Genomic DNA, 17,048 nt, shown 5'->3' with positions numbered 1-17,048 from the left:
GGGAGGAGGGAGGGTGGGGAGAAGGGGGAGACAGGGTTCAGTGTTGCATGAGGAATTTTCTAAATTCATATTCAAAATATACCAAAATTTGATTGGTTTCACAAGAAATTGGTTACAAACTAACCCTAACACAACATAGGTACAATGCACGCAGACACACACGTAACATGACACTAACAAGCACACACAACTAAGGGGAAGGGACTAGCTTCCCATAAGGGCCAGTTATCTTACAGTCCACAATGGGTTTATTTCCACAGAAAGCGATTTCCTGAGTTCTAAAAGTATTTCATCATCTCACGGAGAGTGGAAGTGGGGAAAAGAAAGAGCGAGATGAAGAGGGATGGGGAGACGGAGGTAGAGAGAGAGAACAGAGATGGTCAGAGGGACAGGGAGACGAAGGTAGAGAGAGAGAACAGAGATGGTCAGAGGGACGGGGAGACGGAGGTGGAGAGAGAGAGAACAGAGATGGTCAGAGGGACGGGGAGACGGAGGTAGAGAGAGAGAACAGAGATGGTCAGAGGGAGAGGGACGGGGAGACGGAGGTGGAGAGAGAGAACAGAGATGGTCAGAGGGATGGGGAGACGGAGGTGGAGAGAGAGAACAGAGATGGTCAGAGGGACGGGGAGACGGAGGTAGAGAGAGAGAACAGAGATGGTCAGAGCGACGGGGAGACGGAGGTAGAGAGAGAACAGAGATGGTCAGAGCAACGGGGAGACGGAGGTGGAGAGAGAGAACAGAGATGGTCAGAGGGACGGGGAGACGGAGGTAGAGAGAGAGAGAACAGAGATGGTCAGAAATAAGGGGAGATGGAGGTAGAGAGAGAGAACAGAGATGGTCAGAGGGACGGGGAGATGGAGGTAGAGAGAGAGAACAGAGATGGTCAGAGCAACGGGGAGACAGAGGTAGAGAGAGAGAACAGAGATGGTCAGAGCAACGGGGAGACGGAGGTAGAGAGAGAGAACAGAGATGGTCAGAGCAACGGGGAGACAGAGGTAGAGAGAGAGAACAGAGATGGTCAGAGGGACGGGGAGATGGAGGTAGAGAGAGAGAACAGAGATGGTCAGAGGGACGGGGAGATGGAGGTAGAGAGAGAGAACAGAGATGGTCAGAGCGACGGGGAGATGGAGGTAGAGAGAGAGAACAGAGATGGTCAGAGGGACGGGGAGATGGAGGTAGAGAGAGAGAACAGAGATGGTCAGACGGAGGTGGAGAGAGAGAACAGAGATGGTCAGAGGGACAGGGAGACGGAGGTAGAGAGAGAAAACAGAGATGGTCAGAGGGACGGGGAGACGGAGGTAGAGAGAGAGAGAACAGAGATGGTCAGAGGGATGGGGAGACGGAGGTAGAGAGAGAGAGAACAGAGATGGTCAGAGGGATGGGGAGACGGAGGTAGAGAGAGAGAACAGAGATGGTCAGGGAGACGGAGGTGGAGAGAGAGAACAGAGATGGTCAGAGGGACGGGGAGACGGAGGTAGAGAGAGAGAACAGAGATGGTCAGACGGAGGTAGAGAGAGAGAACAGAGATTGTCAGAGGGACAGGGAGACGGAGGTCAGAGGGACAGGGAGACGGAGGAGAGAGAGAGAACAGAGATGGTCAGAGGGACGGGGAGATGGAGGTAGAGAGAGAGAGAACAGAGATGGTCAGAGGGACAGGGAGACGGAGGTAGAGAGAGAGAACAGAGATGGTCAGACGGGGACGGGGAGATGGAGGTGGAGAGAGAGAACAGAGATGGTCAGACGGAGGTAGAGAGAGAACAGAGATGATCAGACGGAGGTAGAGAGAGAGAGAACAGAGATGGTCAGAGGGGAACAGGGGAGACGGGGAGGTAGAGAGAGAGAACAGAGATGGTCAGACGGGGGACGGGGAGACAGAGAGGTAGAGAGAGAGAACAGAGATGGTCAGACGGAGGTAGAGAGAGAGAACAGAGATTGTCAGAGGGACGGGGAGATGGAGGAGAGAGAGAACAGAGATGTTCAGAGAGGACGGGGAGATGGAGGTGGAGAGAGAGAACAGAGGTGGTCAGAACAGAGGATGGTCAGAGGGACAGGGAGACGGAGGTAGAGAGAGAGAACAGAGATGGTCAGAGGGACGGGGAGATGGAGGTAGAGAGAGAGAACAGAGATGGTCAGAGGGACAGGGAGATGGAGGTAGAGAGAGAGAACAGAGATGGTCAGACGGAGGTAGAGAGAGAGAACAGAGATGGTCAGACGGAGGTAGAGAGAGAGAACAGAGATGGTCAGAGGGATGGGGAGACGGAGGTAGAGAGAGAGAACAGAGATGGTCAGAGGGACGGGGAGATGGAGGTGGAGAGAGAGAACAGAGATGGTCAGAGCGACGGGGAGACGGAGGTAGAGAGAGAGAACAGAGATGGTCAGAGGGACGGGGAGACGGAGGTAGAGAGAGAGAACAGAGATGGTCAGAGGGACGGGGAGATGGAGGTGGAGAGAGAGAACAGAGATGGTCAGACGGAGGTAGAGAGAGAACAGAGATGATCAGACGGAGGTAGAGAGAGAGAACAGAGATGGTCAGACGGAGGTAGAGAGAGAGAGAACAGAGATGGTCAGACGGAGGTAGAGAGAGAGAGAACAGAGATGGTCAGAGGGACGGGGAGACGGAGGTGGAGAGAGAACAGAGATGGTCAGACGGAGGTAGAGAGAGAACAGAGATGGTCAGACGGAGGTAGAGAGAGAGAGAACAGAGATGGTCAGAGGGGCGGGGAGACGGAGGTAGAGAGAGAGAACAGAGATGGTCAGAGGGACGGGGAGACGGAGGTAGAGAGAGAGAACAGAGATGGTCAGACGGAGGTAGAGAGAGAGAACAGAGATGGTCAGAGGGACGGGGAGATGGAGGTGGAGAGAGAGAACAGAGGTGGTCAGAGGGACGGGGAGATGGAGGTGGAGAGAGAGAACAGAGATGGTCAGAGGGACAGGGAGACGGAGGTAGAGAGAGAGAACAGAGATGGTCAGAGGGACGGGGAGATGGAGGTAGAGAGAGAGAACAGAGATGGTCAGAGGGACAGGGAGACAGAGGTAGAGAGAGAGAACAGAGATGGTCAGAGCGACGGGGAGACGGAGGTAGAGAGAGAGAACAGATGGTCAGAGGGACGGGGAGATGGAGGTAGAGAGAGAGAACAGAGATGGTCAGAGGGACAGGGAGACAGAGGTAGAGAGAGAGAACAGAGATGGTCAGAGCGACGAGGAGACGGAGGTAGAGAGAGAGAACAGAGATGGTCAGAGGGACGGGGAGACGGAGGTAGAGAGAGAGAACAGAGATGGTCAGACGGAGGTAGAGAGAGAGAACAGAGATGGTCAGGGAGACGGAGGTGGAGAGAGAGAACAGAGATGGTCAGAGCGACAGGGAGACGGAGGTAGAGAGAGAGAACAGAGATGGTCAGGGAGACGGAGGTAGAGAGAGAGAACAGAGATGGTCAGAGGGACGGGGAGACGGAGGTAGAGAGAGAGAACAGAGATGGTCAGAGGGACGGGGAGACGGAGGTAGAGAGAGAGAACAGAGATGGTCAGACGGAGGTAGAGAGAGAGAACAGAGATGGTCAGACGGAGGTAGAGAGAGAGAACAGAGATGGTCAGAGGGATGGGGAGACGGAGGTAGAGAGAGAGAACAGAGATGGTCAGAGGGACGGGGAGATGGAGGTGGAGAGAGAGAACAGAGATGGTCAGAGCGACGGGGAGACGGAGGTAGAGAGAGAGAACAGAGATGGTCAGAGGGACGGGGAGACGGAGGTAGAGAGAGAGAACAGAGATGGTCAGAGGGACGGGGAGATGGAGGTGGAGAGAGAGAACAGAGATGGTCAGACGGAGGTAGAGAGAGAACAGAGATGATCAGACGGAGGTAGAGAGAGAGAGAACAGAGATGGTCAGACGGAGGTAGAGAGAGAGAGAACAGAGATGGTCAGACGGAGGTAGAGAGAGAGAGAACAGAGATGGTCAGAGGGACGGGGAGACGGAGGTGGAGAGAGAACAGAGATGGTCAGACGGAGGTAGAGAGAGAGAGAACAGAGATTGTCAGAGGGGCGGGGAGACGGAGGTAGAGAGAGAGAACAGAGATGGTCAGAGGGACGGGGAGACGGAGGTAGAGAGAGAGAACAGAGATGGTCAGACGGAGGTAGAGAGAGAGAACAGAGATTGTCAGAGGGACGGGGAGATGGAGGTAGAGAGAGAGAACAGAGATGGTCAGAGGGACGGGGAGATGGAGGTGGAGAGAGAGAACAGAGATGGTCAGAGGGACAGGGAGACGGAGGTAGAGAGAGAGAACAGAGATGGTCAGAGGGACGGGGAGATGGAGGTAGAGAGAGAGAACAGAGATGGTCAGAGGGACAGGGAGACAGAGGTAGAGAGAGAGAACAGAGATGGTCAGAGCGACGGGGAGACGGAGGTAGAGAGAGAGAACAGAGATGGTCAGAGGGACGGGGAGATGGAGGTAGAGAGAGAGAACAGCGATGGTCAGAGGGACAGGGAGACAGAGGTAGAGAGAGAGAACAGAGATGGTCAGAGCGACGGGGAGACGGAGGTAGAGAGAGAGAACAGAGATGGTCAGAGGGACGGGGAGACGGAGGTAGAGAGAGAGAACAGAGATGGTCAGACGGAGGTAGAGAGAGAGAACAGAGATGGTCAGGGAGACGGAGGTGGAGAGAGAGAACAGAGATGGTCAGAGCGACAGGGAGACGGAGGTAGAGAGAGAGAACAGAGATGGTCAGGGAGACGGAGGTAGAGAGAGAGAACAGAGATGGTCAGAGGGACGGGGAGACGGAGGTAGAGAGAGAGAACAGAGATGGTCAGAGGGACGGGGAGACGGAGGTAGAGAGAGAGAACAGAGATGGTCAGAGCGACGAGGAGACGGAGGTAGAGAGAGAGAACAGAGATGGTCAGACGGAGGTAGAGAGAGAGAACAGAGATGGTCAGACGGAGGTAGAGAGAGAGAACAGAGATGGTCAGAGGGATGGGGAGACGGAGGTAGAGAGAGAGAACAGAGATGGTCAGAGGGATGGGGAGACGGAGGTAGAGAGAGAGAACAGAGATGGTCAGAGCGACGGGGAGATGGAGGTGGAGAGAGAGAACAGAGATGGTCAGAGCGACGGGGAGACGGAGGTAGAGAGAGAGAACAGAGATGGTCAGAGCGACGGGGAGACGGAGGTAGAGAGAGAGAACAGAGATGGTCAGAGGGACGGGGAGATGGAGGTGGAGAGAGAGAACAGAGATGGTCAGACGGAGGTAGAGAGAGAACAGAGATGATCAGACGGCGGAGAGAGGTAGAGAGAGAACAGAGATGATCAGACGGAGGTAGAGAGAGAGAGAACAGAGATGGTCAGAGGGACAGAGGTAGGGGAGACGGAGGTCAGAGAGAGAACAGAGATGGTCAGAGGGACGGAGGGGGAGGGAGGAGAGAGAGAACAGAGATGGTCAGACGGAGGTAGAGAGAGAGAGAACAGAGATGGTCAGAGAACGGGGAGACGGAGGTAGAGAGAGAGAACAGAGATGGTCAGACGGAGGTAGAGAGAGAACAGAGATGGTCAGGGAGACGGAGGTGAGAGAGAGAGAACAGAGATGGTCAGAGGGACGGGGAGACGGAGGTCGGAGGTAGAGAGAGAGAGAACAGAGAGAGAGAACAGAGATGGTCAGAGGGACGGGGAGACGGAGGTAGAGAGAGAGAACAGAGATGGTCAGAGGGACGGGGAGACGGAGGTAGAGAGAGAGAACAGAGATGGTCAGAGCGACAGAGATGGAGACGGAGGTAGAGAGAGAGAACAGAGATGGTCAGAGGACGGGGAGACGGAGGTAGAGAGAGAGAACAGAGATGGTCAGAGGGACGGGGAGACAGAGATGGAGGGAGAGAGAGAGAACAGGAGGTCAGAGCAGAGACGGGGAGACGGAGGAGAGAGAGAACAGAGATGGTCAGAGGGACGGGGGAGACGGAGGTAGAGAGAGAGAACAGAGATGGTGGTCAGAGGATCAGAGGGACGGGGAGACGAGAGAGATAAAATTTGATGGTCAAAAAGAGAGAGACGGGAGACGGAGGTGGAGAGAGAGAACACAGAGGGACGGGGAGACAGAGGTAGAGAGAATAAAATTTGATTTAAAAAAGCATGCACGCACGCACGCACACACACACACACACACACACACACACACACACAGAGAACAGAGATGGTCAGAGCGACAGGGAGACGGAGGTAGAGAGAGAGAACAGAGATGGTCAGAGGGACGGGGAGACGGAGGTAGAGAGAGAGAACAGAGATGGTCAGAGGGACGGGGAGACGGAGGTAGAGAGAGAGAACAGAGATGGTCAGAGCGACGGGGAGACGGAGGTAGAGAGAGAACAGAGATGGTCAGAGGGACAGGGAGACGGAGGTAGAGAGAGAGAACAGAGATGGTCAGAGGGACGGGGAGACGGAGGTGGAGAGAGAGAACAGAGATGATCAGAGGGACGGGGAGACAGAGGTAGAGAGAATAAAATTTGATTTAAAAAAGCATGCACGCACGCACACACACACACACACACACACACACACACACACACACACACACACACACACACACACACACACACACACACACACACACACACACACACACACACACACACACACACACACACACACACACACACACACACACACACACACACACACACACACTAAACAGTGATCTGTAACAAAAAAGACACAGCAGAGGTGATTTAACTACAGAGGACACTAAACCACAGACATTTTAATCTATCATATCACACCAGTACATTACTCAAAGCCTAACTGGGGGGGGAAAGCTGCTCAAACACACACAATCTGCCACAGGAGAATAAAACGCTTTTAATTGAAACATTTAGTTGGAGGCGAGTTTTCAGACTCATTTAGGGAGTTTGTGACGGGGTTTGGCTCATACTGTGTTCGCCATCCTAACCAGATGGCATATATATATCACCTCTCTATCATACTATAGGGCTGGCATGTGTGTCTGTGTGTCTGTCTGAGTGACTGTCTGAGTGTGGGTGTGTGTGTCTCTCACTGTGTGTTCATCTCTGAGGGTTTGACTGTATCTATCAGCCGATGAACATGTCTCTTTAGCTGAAGGCAGCTCAGCCATATTTACTCCCTCTCTCCAGCACTTATTTCCTCCCTTCATTCTGACGAGCAGACGAGAGATAAAGAAGGGAGAAAATTGCATTCGGAGGAGAGTCAGTCAGGGGCCTCTTGTGTTAGAGCGTATTCCCCCTGGAGACGGGGCTCTCGCTCTCTCTCCCTCTGCTAAATATCTCATTACTCCAGCTGACACCCAGCAGGCCTGGAAAACACGGCCCAGAATGAGAGGCCGATCCTGGGAGGGGGTGGAGGGGCAGGGGCCATAGAGCTCCAGAGACTGATACTCGAGTGATTTGGGCTAAATCATGGCTTTTCTCTAAGGGGGATATTTCTGACCTGAGTTAAGAATGCGTAAATAGAACATAATTCCCTTTTGATGCACTTCTCTCTCATTGCATATTCTGACCTTGAACTTGAGCATGAGAACAGCATGCTACTCACACGCTATTCGTTTGGGGTGGAGATGAAATGAAGTTGTGGCGGAGGTGTGTCTGCAGATACGCCGTAGTCTGACCTCGACTTAATTCCCAAATAATTCCACCACTTTCGCACGCAAATAAAGTCTAGTGAACCTACCGGTTCCAAGTGGAAAAAGCATCTACTTTCTTTTTTCCCCCGAAAGAAATAACACTGTTCTCCATGCACCCGAATTTACAACTTGACCAGAGCTATTGATAAGAGCTATTGATAAGAGCTATTGATAAGAGCTAGGTAAATGAGTCATACATTTGGATAAGGGTATCGTAAGTATAAATGACACTTGTTGATCCATTTAACCTTATAATCGCGGAAGACAAATGTGAAACCAGTCATCCGGCAGCAAATGTAAGCATATCGACACATAACTTCCCCACAGTAACGTTTATGAAAGGCTGAGCCTTTTAACTTGTAGGGATGGGCACTCTCGAATATCTTAATTATAGGCTACCCCATCATGTTAAACATTATCCACTGTCAACGTTGACCGTCAGTAGCCCTAGTAAGCACACACATTCAACTACTGTTAGTTCCCTTCAGTTGGCATAGCCGACATTATCATTCCATTTAATGACATTGTTTTGTTTACCTTCATGTGCTTCCTCTGCAAATGCCGTCACGGCCCTGTGGTTGTTGCTGAGGATCATTAGTACCAGTTGATAATGTATTTGAAAAAATACATTTATGCTAATGAAATGGTTATATGGAGTGGCGCGCAGACCAAGCCGTAACAGTTTGATCCCAACGCATACTTGTCCGTGTCATCCCATAACCTGGTCTCAGAGCATTTCATATTATTCTGAAGGTAAATCCTTTTGGTATGATATGTTACGTTTCGTATGGTATGTATTCATTTGTGGATGTCCATCACCTGTTTCGTATGATACTTACTGTATGTTACGAATGACATGTCACGCATTTGCAAAAGGTCAAATATGTTACGAATTTGCGAAAATGTAGTAAATGTTACGATTCTGCGAAATGTATAATATGTTACGAATTCTAGCTAGGTGGCTAATGTAAGCTAGCCGGCTAATGTTAGCTAGGCTAGGGGTTAGGGTTAAGAGTTCGGTTACAGGGTTAAGGTTAGGGTTTGGGGAAGGGTTAGCTAACATGCTAAATAGCTAAAAAAGTAGTAAGTAGATGAAAAGTTGCTAATTAGCTTAAGTTATCCGTGAAGAGATTTCAACTCGCATCTTTGGGTTGCTAGACGTTCGCGTTATACGTCCGACAAAATACACTACTTTTGTTTTTGTCTTAAGTAACCATACCAAAAAGTTAAATATCATACTAATTTTGGGGGTCCCGGATTTACTTTTACTATGTTACGTTTAGTCTATAAGACCAGGCTGCATCCCACAGTTCCATGATTAGTGCAGCAAGGCAATAGACGAGGGTATAGCCTACTATTATACACTATTCTCCCTATTATAATTATATGTACTAATCTTCCAACATTACCACGGGTTAAAGAATGTGGCAATTTTCAGAACGAATCAAACCACCGTTTTCTTTCCTTCATGCGTAACTCTAGAATCTCTAAACCTGTTTTTCATGTTTCATAAATACTTTCCTAAACCTAAATTCATCTACAAGACCATAGTATTTTTAAATCTACCAATTGGTGCTGAAACTGAGACAAATATGTATATATTGAGATGGCTTTCTTTCACTTATCCCTAATATTTTGAAACTGTTCTCTCAATATATTCTAGCCTGTGAAACAAAATGTGAACTAAAAGGTTCACCGTATTTAAAGGGATGGCTTAAGATACATCTACTGAAAACACTATTGAATATAAACTCCTCCAGACAATATGTCGGCCAGCAAGTGGGAGGGTTTTCAGAATGACATTTATTCACTGTGCGTAAGGTAGCCACACCTGCATAGCGCATTACGAGACTGTATAAGGTATATCTGAACACCACATACTGAGAAGTGCATAGGAGAGTCATACATTCATCTCTCTCTCTCTCTCTCTCTCTCTCTCTCTCTCTCTCTCTCTCTCTCTCTCTCTCTCTCTCTCTCTCTCTCTCTCTCTCTCTCTCTCTCTCTCTCTCTCTCTCTCTCTCTCTCTCTCTCTCTCTCTCTCTCTCTCTCTCTCTCTCTCTCTCTCTCTCTCTCTCTCTCTCTCTCTCTCTCTCTCTCTCTCTCTCTCTCTCTCTCTCCCTCTCTCCCTCTCTCCCTCTCTCCCTCCCTCCCTCCCTCTCAATTCAATTTAAGGGCTTTATTTGGCATGGGAAACATAAGTTAACATTGCCAAAGCAAGTGAAGTAGATAATAAACAAAAATGAAATAAACAATAAAAATGAACAGTAAAAATTACACTCACAAAAGTTAAAAGAATAAAGACATGTCAAATGTCATATTATGTGCAAATAGTTCAAGTACAAAAGGGAAAATAAATAAACATAAATATGGGTTGTATATACAATGGTGTTTGTTCTTCACTGGTTGACCTTTTCTTGCGGCAACAGGTCACAAATTTTACTGCTGTGATGGCACACTAGTATTTCACCCAGTATATATGGGAGTTTATCAAAATCGGGTTTGTTTTCTAATTCTTTTGTGGATCTGTGTAATCTGAGGGAAATATGTGTCTCTAACATGGTCATACATTAGACAGGAGGTTAGGAAGTGCAGCTCAGTTTCCACCTCATTTTGTGGGCAGTGTCTTGTGGGCACTGCCTACAACGGCCTTTCTCAATAGCAAGGCTAAGCTCACTGAGTCTGTACATAGTCAAAGCTTACCTTAAGTATGGTTCAGTCACAGTGGTCAGGTATTCTTCCACTGTGTACTCCTTGTTTAGGGACAAATAGCATTCTAGTTTACTCTGTTTTTTTGTTAAATCTTTGTGTCAAGTAATGATTTTTTTTTTTTTCTCTGTGGGGTCTGTTTGTGTTTGTGAACAGAGCCCCATGACCAGCTTGCTTAGGGGACTCTTCTCCAGGTTCATCTCTCTGTAGGTAATGGCTTTGTTATGAAAGATGGTGGTTGTTGAATATAACAGCTATTTTCCGGATTTTTATCATTAGCGGGTATCGGCTTAATTCTGCTCTGCAGAGGGAGGGGCGGCAGGGGGAGGGGCGGCTAGTGGTTAGAGCGTTGGACTAGTAACTGGAAGTTTGCAAGTTCAAATCCCCGAGCTGACAAGGTACAAATCTGTCGTTCTGCCGCTGAACAGGCAGTTAACCCACTGTTCCTAGGCTGTCATTGAAAATAAGAATTTGTTCTCAACTGACTTTCCTAGTTAAATAAAGTTTAAATTAAAATGCATTAACTGGTGTTTTATGTTATTTGTTGCAGAATTCTGCATGCAGAGTCTCAATTTGGTGTTTGTATCTTTTGTGAATTCTTGGTTGGTGAGCGGACCCCAGACCTCACAACCATAAAGGGCAATGGGTTCTATAACTGATAACTGGGTTCTATAACTGGGTTCTATAACTGATTCAAGTATTTTTTTGCCAGATCCGAATGGTTAGGTCGAATTTTATGTTCCTTTGATGTCATAGAAGGCCCTTCTTGCCTTGTCTCTCAGCTTGTGGAAATTACCTGTGGCGCTGATGTTTAGGCCAAGGTATGAATAGTTTTTTGTGTGCTCTAGGGCAATGGTGTCAAGATGGAATTTGTATTTCTGGTCCTGGTGACTGGACCTTTTTTGGAACACCATTATTTTTTGTCTTACTGAGATTTACTGTCAGGGTCCAGGTCTGGCAGAATATGTGCAGAAGATCTAGGTGCTGCTGTAGGCCGTCTTTGGTTGGGGACAGAAGCACCAGATCATCAGAAAATAGTAGACATTTGACTTCAGTTTCTAGTAGGGTGAGACCGGGTGCTGCAAACTGTTCTAGTGCCCTCGCCAATTCTATGATACAGTTTGAAGTCGGAAGTTTACATACACTTTAGCCAAATACATTTAAACTCAGTTTTTCACAATTCCTGACAATTAATCCTAGTAACAATTTCCTGTCTTCTGTTAGTTAGGATCACCTCTTTATTTGAAGAATGTGAAATGTCAGAATAATAGTAGACAAAATGATTTATTTCAGCTTTTATTTATTTCATCACATTCCCAGTGGGTCAGAAGTTCACATACACTCAATTAGTATTTGGTAGCATTGCCTTTAAATTGTTTAACTTGGGTCAAATGTTTTGGGTAGCTGTCCACAAGCTTCCCACAATAAGTTGGGTGAATTTTGGCCCATTCCTCCTGACAGAGCTGGTGTAACTGAGTCAGGTATGTAGGCGTCCTTGCTCGCACACGCTTTTTTCAGTTCTGCCCACACATTGTCTATAAGGTTGAGGTCAGGGCTTTGTGATGGCCACTCCAATACCTTGACTTTGTAGTCCTGAAGCCATTTTGCCACAACTTTGGAAGTATGCTTGGGGTCATTGTCCATTTGGAAGACTGATTTGCGACCAAGCTTTAACTTCCTGACTGATGTCTTGAGATGCTGCTTCAATATATCCACATCATGATGCCATCTATTTTGTGACATGCACCTGTCCCTCCTGCAGCAAAGCACCCCCACGCTTCACGGTTGGGATGATGTTCTTTGGCTTGCACGCCTCCCCTTATTTCCTCCAAACATAACGATGAAGACAGAAGACATTTCTCCAAAAAGTACGATCTTTGTCCCCATGTAGAGTTGCAAACTGTAGTCTGGCTTTTTTGTGGCGGTTTTGGAGCAATGGCTTCTTCCTTGCTGAGTGGCCTTTCAGGTTGTGTCAATATAGGACTAGTTTTACTGTGGATATAGATACTTTTGTACCTGTTTCCTCCAGCATCTTCACAAGGTCCTTTGCTGTTGTTCTGGGATTGATTTGCACTTTTCGCACCAATGTACGTTCATCTCTAGGAGACAGAATGCGTCTCCTTCCTGAGCAGTGTGACGGCTGCGTGGTCCCATGGTGTTTATACTTGTGTACTATTATTTGTACAGATGAACGTGGTACCTTCAGGGGTTTGGAAATTGCTCCCAAGGATGAACCAGACTTGTGGAGGTCTACAATTTTTTTTCGGAGATCTTGGCTGATTTCTTTTGATTTTCCCATGATGTCAAGGAAAGAGGCTCTGAGTTTGAAGGTAGGCCTTGAAATACATCCACAGGAACACCTCCAATTTACCCAAATTATGTCAATTAGCCTATCAGAAGCTTCTAAAGCTTTGACATCATTTTCTGGAATTTTCCAATCTGTTTAAAGGCACAGTCAACTTAGTGTATGTAAACTTCTGACCCACTGGAATTGTGATACAGTGAATTATAAGTGAAATAATATGTCTGTAAACAATTCTTGGAAAAATTACTTGTGTCATGCACAAAGTAAATGTCCTCACCGACTTGCAAAAACTATAGTTTGTTAACAAGTGGAGTGGTTGAAAAACGAGTTTTAATGACTCCAACCTAATGTCCGACTTCAACTGTATATATGTTGAAGAGTGTGGGGCTTAAGCTGCATCCCTGTCTCACCCTGTGGGGTGTTTTTTTGTTGCCTAATTTTAAGTGCACACTTGTTGTTTGTGTACATGGGTGAATACATGGTCTGTCGTACGGTAATTTGGTAAAAAGCCCATTTGACATTTGCTCAGTACATTGTTTTCAATGAGTAAATGTACAAGTCTGCTGTTAATGATAATGCAGAGAATTTTCCTAAGGTTGCTGTTGACGCATGTCCCATGGTAGTTATTGGGGTCATATTTGTCTCCACTTTGGATTGGGGTGATCAGTCCTTGGTTCCAAATATTGGGGAAGATGCCAGAGCTAAGGATGATGTTAAAGAGTTTAAGTATAGCCAATTGGAATTTGTGTCCTGTATATTTGATCATTTCATTGAGGATTCCATCAACACCACAGGCCTTTTTGGGTTGGAGGGTTTGTATTTTGTCCTTTTGTTCATTCAATGTAATTAGAGTGGGTTCAATGGGTTCTGGTCGTCTTTAATAGTTGATTTTAAGATTTGTATTTGATCATGTATATTTTTTTGCTGTTTGTTCTGTTATAGAGCCAAAAATATTTGAGAAGTGGTTTACTCACACATCTCCGTTTTGGATAGATAACTCTTCGTGTTGTTTGTTTAGTGTGTTCACATTTCCACAGAACTGGTTAGAGTCTATGGATTCTTCAATTACATTGAGCTGGTTTCTGACGTGCTGTTCCTTCTTTTTCCATAGTGCATTTCTGTATTGTTTTAGTGATTCACCATCGTGAAGGCGTAGGCTCAGGTCTTCTGGATCTCTATGTTTTTGGTTTCTCAGTTTCTCAATTTCTTTCTTAGGGTTTTGCATTCTTCATCAAACCATTTGTCATTGTTGTTCATTTTCTTCTGTTTTCTGTTTGATTTTTTTTAGATTTGATAGGGAAGCAGAGAGATCAAATACACTGTTTAGGTTTTCTACTGCCAAGTTTACACCAGTATTACAGTGAAACGTTTTGTCCAGGAAGTTGTCTAAAAGAGACTGAATTTTGTTTTTGCCTAATAGACTTTTGGTAGGTTACCACACTACTTTCCTCCCACCTATATAATTTCTTAATATTATTCAGTTCCTTTGGCTTTGATGCCTCATGATTGAGTATTGCTCTTTTCAAGTAGACTGTGATATTGCTGTGATCTGACAGGGGAGTCATTGGGCTGACTGTGAACGCTCTGAGAGACTCTGGTTTTAGGTCAGTGATAAAGTGGTCTACAGTGCAACTGCCAAGAGATGAACTATAGGTGTAGCTACCGTAGGAGCCTACCATTGACTATGTACATACCCAACGTGCGACAGAGCTGCAGGAGTTGTGACCCATTTTTGTTGGTCATGTTGTCGTAGTTGTGCCAAGGGGGGCATATAGGGGAGGGAATGCTGTCACCTCCAGGTAGTTGTTTGTCCCCCTGTGCTGAGGGTGTCAGGTTCTTGTCCAGTTCTGGCATTTAGGTCGCCACAGACTAGTACATGTCGCTGGGCCTGGAAATGATTGATTTCCCCCTCCAGGATGGAGAAGCTGTCTTCATTAAAGTATGGGGATTCTAGATGGGGGGGATATAGGTAGCACACAGGAGGACATTTTCCTCTGTTAAGATCATTTCCTTTTGAATTTCTAGCCAAATGTCAAATGTTCCAGATTGTATGAATTTAACAGAGTGAGTTAGATCTGCTCTATACCACATGAGCATACGCCCTGAGTCCCTTCCCTGTTCACAACTGGTAGTTTGGTGGATGGGACTACCAGCTCTCTGTAACCTAGAGGGCAACCAGTGGGTCCGTCTCCTCTATACCATGTTTCTTGTAGGATGACAATGTCTGTATTTCTGATTGATGGCAGATGACCTCAGGCCTTGGATATTCCAGGATGAGATAGTGAAGGCTTTGTGTTCCATAAAGTGTCCAATGTTGTTAGTTGTGTGGCAAGAGGTAGAGGAATAATGGTCTGGGGTTGTTTTTCATGGTTAGTTCCAGTGAAGGGAAATCTTAATGCTAAAGCATGCAATGACATTCTAGATGATTCTGTGCTTCCAACTTTGTGGCAACAGTTTGGAGAAGGCCCTTTCCTGTTTCAGCATGACAATGCCCCCGTGCACAAAGTGAGGTCCATACAGAAATGGTTTGTCGAGATTGGTGTGGAATAACGTGACTGGCCTGCACAGAGCTCTGACCTCAACCTCATCGGAGACCTTTGGGATGAATTGGAACGCCGACTGCGAGCCGGACCTAATCGCCCAACATCAGTGCCCGACCTGACTTATGGCTGAATGGAAGCAAGTACCTGCCGTTTCAACATCTAGTGAAAAGCTTTCCCAGAGGGTTGGAGGCTGTTATAGCAACAAAGGTGGGACCAACTCCATATTAATGCCCATGAAATCAGAATGATGTTCAGGTGTCCACATACTTTTGGTAATGTAGTGTATTTGAGAGACAATTGCTCATTGTGCAATATTATAATTTTTTCAATAAACATTGGAGATTAAATATAGTTTACATATTGTCAACAGTCTAAGCCAACCGTCTGTTTTGCCCCATAGTTGCGCACGCGTCCGTTTTGTTACTAAACAACCAACCCGTCATAGGACTATGAGCTTGTTAGTTTTAATGGGCTGGTGGTAAATAGCAGACACAGAGACGGCTGTTTCTCTGCTATACCTCCCTCACTGTGTCAATCTCTCCATCCCTCCATCCCATTAACTTGTCTTGTTTGTCCAGTCTCCAAACATACACAGCTGTGTTTCCTCACTCACACTCCACTTGCTGTGTTGTGCGTAGCCTCCGTCTCTAGAAGTCCTACTATTAGCCAGGGCCGGCCCTAGCTTTTTGGGGGCCCTGAGCGAGATTTGGTTGTGAGAAACATTTACATTTTAAAGTACATTTTCAGCATGGGGAGTAGAGAAAAGGTTGCAGTTTTATAACAAATATTATGCAATTCTACACATTTTGCCAGAGAGCCATTTCCTGGTTATTGTACAGCAATTCCTGCAATTCTAGCCATTTTACATGGGATGGAGAGAAAATGTTGCAGTTTTAAAGCAAATTTCCAGCACAAACAAAAAATGTAATTGCACCTGTATACACTGTATATTCTACTATTCTAACTCTCAACAGTAAGATGAGACCCCGACTGAGTCCCCCAAAGAATGTTGCTTACTTAGGTCACTTATACCTGGAGCCGGCCCTGATATTAGCCAGAGCAGAGAGAACAGCCCTCTAACCACTCAAACAGCCTGTATAGGCAGGATGAATATTATACACACAGCCACAAATCACCAGGCTTTACAGAGCACTGTGAGTAACACAAATACAATCACATTAGTCTGCCCTACTTCTCTCTACCGGGAACAGTCAACATCCGCCTCTGTGTCTCTCTCTCTGTGTCTCTCTCTCTCTCCCGGGTGTGTGTGTGTGCGCATGCGTGAACATGTGTGTGTGCGTACGTGGGTTTGTAAATGAATGTGCTCTCTCCTAAATGACCTGTCCTGTTCATATCCACTTTCATAATGCCCTGACATTTATAAAGTATGTGTGTGTGTGTGTGTGTGTGTGTGTGTGTGTGTGTGTGTGTGTGTGTGTGTGTGTGTGTGTGTGTGTGTGTGTGTGTGTGTGTGTGTGTGTGTGTGTGTGTGTGTGTGTGTGTGTGTGTGTGTGTCCTGAATGCCAGAGTATAATGAGAATGGATACGACAGTGACAAGGCCATTAGTGAAAGGCAAAGTCACACAAAGATTATTATTACAAAGACACATACAACTGCACACACACAGACACACAGGCTCACAATCTAAAACAGTGGGGGACGATAGAGCCAAGGCAATAACCAAACTCTATTTACCAATCCTTATTCGGACCCAAAGTAATTACTTTTAAATTGCAAACTGGGGACATTACAAAAAACGGTGCAGCAATTTGGGTCCTGAGCTCGTCAGCAGCATGTTTTTCACATGGAAATTAAGCTTTTTCCCCATTGTCATTGTCCACTTCAATCTCTGCCTCCTGTTGAGGGC

At 46.7% G+C, this 17,048-nt stretch overlaps 1 protein-coding gene and 2 long non-coding RNA genes across 4 annotated transcripts in view; 2 read left to right on the top strand and 1 right to left on the bottom strand.

Annotated features, from left to right (window-relative positions):
• Nucleotides 1–17,048, bottom strand: part of LOC118381184 (CUGBP Elav-like family member 2) — a 242,069-nt gene that overhangs the window by 21,190 nt on the left and 203,831 nt on the right. The gene's annotated exons all lie outside the window — the stretch shown is intronic.
• Nucleotides 52–4,016, top strand: LOC127906812 (uncharacterized). Of its 2 annotated transcripts, XR_008062914.1 has the most exons (4): nucleotides 52–680; nucleotides 2,398–2,506; nucleotides 2,684–2,872; nucleotides 2,918–4,016. It is a non-coding gene; the product is annotated as an uncharacterized LOC127906812 (long non-coding RNA). The 2 variants fall into 2 exon arrangements; XR_008062913.1 differs by lacking the exon at nucleotides 52–680 and having other exon boundaries at nucleotides 2,159–2,506.
• Nucleotides 4,050–5,332, top strand: LOC127906813 (uncharacterized). The gene is made up of 3 exons (XR_008062915.1): nucleotides 4,050–4,306; nucleotides 5,200–5,232; nucleotides 5,271–5,332. It is a non-coding gene; the product is annotated as an uncharacterized LOC127906813 (long non-coding RNA).

This window comes from Oncorhynchus keta, chromosome 13 (genome assembly GCF_023373465.1).
Source record: "Oncorhynchus keta strain PuntledgeMale-10-30-2019 chromosome 13, Oket_V2, whole genome shotgun sequence".
Classification (NCBI taxonomy): domain Eukaryota; kingdom Metazoa; phylum Chordata; class Actinopteri; order Salmoniformes; family Salmonidae; genus Oncorhynchus; species Oncorhynchus keta.
Note: the sequence above shows the minus strand (reverse complement) of the source record. Positions and strands in the feature narration are given on the sequence as shown.